At 55.7% G+C, this 2039-nt stretch overlaps 1 pseudogene; it reads right to left on the reverse strand.

Moving 5' to 3' along the window:
* Positions 1–915: 915 nt before the first annotated feature.
* LOC129705185 (U2 spliceosomal RNA) lies at positions 916–1020 on the reverse strand (annotated as a pseudogene).
* Between the last annotated feature and the right edge of the window lie 1019 nt (positions 1021–2039).

Below are 2039 nucleotides of genomic sequence, written 5' to 3' on the forward strand. Positions count from 1 at the left end.
CCAATGCATTGGTTTACACTTGGCACCTGCAATGCCCCCCCGTTGCCATGTGGCAGATGTCTGGCCAGTGTTTGTAAATGCTTTCCCTGTTGACGTTTGTGGCCAGAACATATAGTAATACTATTGCCATCCTGGATCCAAGTCTACCCATGTTTGACTTGGCTAAAGTAATCAGCCACCATGTCCAGCAGAGTCCCTGCTGTGTTAGGATCATGGGACGCTGTATTACCAGGCTCTGGCCCATCAGGGTCCTGCCTACTCTTTTTTATAGAGTTAGAGATCTCTAGGGTCCCGCACGGGGTACCCATGTGGGGCTTAACTGCTGCCCACTTGTCTTTTGTTCTGCGGACCCCTCTTGCAAGTCAACCCAGAGAACTGACCCCACAGTGCTCCCCTCTGATGGGTAGAAGCATTGTGCAGCCCTCTAAGAGGTACTGCTGTGGGTTTATCACGTTGGAGCAAGGCTCCATACACCGCTTCTTCCCCGCTCCAGCCCTCTCGGGCGCTGGTTGCCGGCGGTTTTATGCAAAGTCGGACCCTTCTGAGTCCACTACTTTGTTTGATTTGTGTCTAGCCTTACCGCTCGGGCCGCATGGATCTGGCCGGTGCGGTGGCGACATCGGGCACAGCTGATCCCACTACTGTTGTTCCAAGTGCCGCTGGCTGCTGCTGGCTGCCCTCTGTTCGACGGTCCTCCTTCTCCATCTTTGTTCTTCCTTTCGTGGAGTGGATGTGGCCGGTGTGGAGGACATCTGGCACAGCTGACATGTAGCCCATTTCTTTAACCCTGCTCCAACGCTCTCAGCGCGCGTGGCTGCTTGTTTATATCAGACCGCTTGTCGGACCCCCGTACTGACGGTACTGGTCCCTCGCGGTCGTTGCAGCCGGTCCACCCCAACCAATGCCCTCAGTTCTGGGCATTCCTGTTTATATGGTCCTTAGATAAGGGACGTATTAGATATTAAAACTGATAATAAACAGATACTATACTTGATCTTAGCCAAAAGGCCAGGAAGCGATCTCTGTAACTAAAATACCCGCTGGGACCGACCCCGGTACTCACAGTACTGATCCCTCACGGTCGATTGCAGCCAGTCAAGTCCACTGCTATGTCCCTTGGCCTTGGCGCTGGCCTGGTAGCGCTGCTTGAAGCCAGACTCGCTTCCAAAGCGAGACTGGCATACTGGTCGAGAAAATGAATTTTTCTCCTGGTGCGGGAGCGAATGTCGGGCACAGGTGTTTTCCCTCTCTGGGAACGATGTGCCGCTGCCGCTGCTCCGCTGCTCCCGCTGCCGCTGCCGCTGCCGCTGCCGCTGCTCCTGCCCCTCCCTCCTGCCGCCGCCCCCGCTGCCGTTGCTGCTCTCCTGCCGGCTGCCTGCACTGCGCGGTTCTCCCGCCGGCTTCCTGTAGCTGACATGGACCCGGTCCATGTCTGCACTGGACCCGGTCCATGTCTGCACATAAAGGGTAAAGTGGAAGGAACGCAGAGTCTCTTACCTGCTGTTCCCGACTTTCAATTTCTCCTCGAATTCAACGACTCTGTGGCCTTCCTCTCCCGCGAGAAGACCCGTGGTCGGCGCGGAGCGACGTTGGGAGCAAATTCGGAGGAAAAAACAGGAGCAAAAGTCGGGGCAGGGGGGGTTAAGTCCTGGCACGTTATTCTGATTACGGGAGTTCAGCCTGTTCCTGCTGTCTGTAACCCCCCCTGCCTTTGCGGTGCTCCATCGCTGTCCAGCTTGTCCACTCGTAGTCAGTGATCTCGGGCACTGAACGCTCTCGCCTCTATTTTTATACCTGCGTAACCCCCCTATAACAGCGCCAGTTCCGGCACCTTTCCAGCCCCTCCATTAAATGACTATGTGGCCTGTTTTCCGAATTGTCGGGAAAACTCTTTTGCGCCCGTGACGCGTTGTCCTGGAGCTAAAGCCAGCTCCGTTTCTATTTAAAAAAAATTAACGGGCCCCGTCGCTGCGTGCTGGCCTGCAGATCTGCAGACTCTCCCCAGCCAGCCAGCTTCATCCGCCTTCTTGATAACAAGG

The sequence above is a fragment of the Leucoraja erinacea genome, chromosome 1 (assembly GCF_028641065.1).
Source record: "Leucoraja erinacea ecotype New England chromosome 1, Leri_hhj_1, whole genome shotgun sequence".
NCBI lineage: Eukaryota > Metazoa > Chordata > Chondrichthyes > Rajiformes > Rajidae > Leucoraja > Leucoraja erinaceus.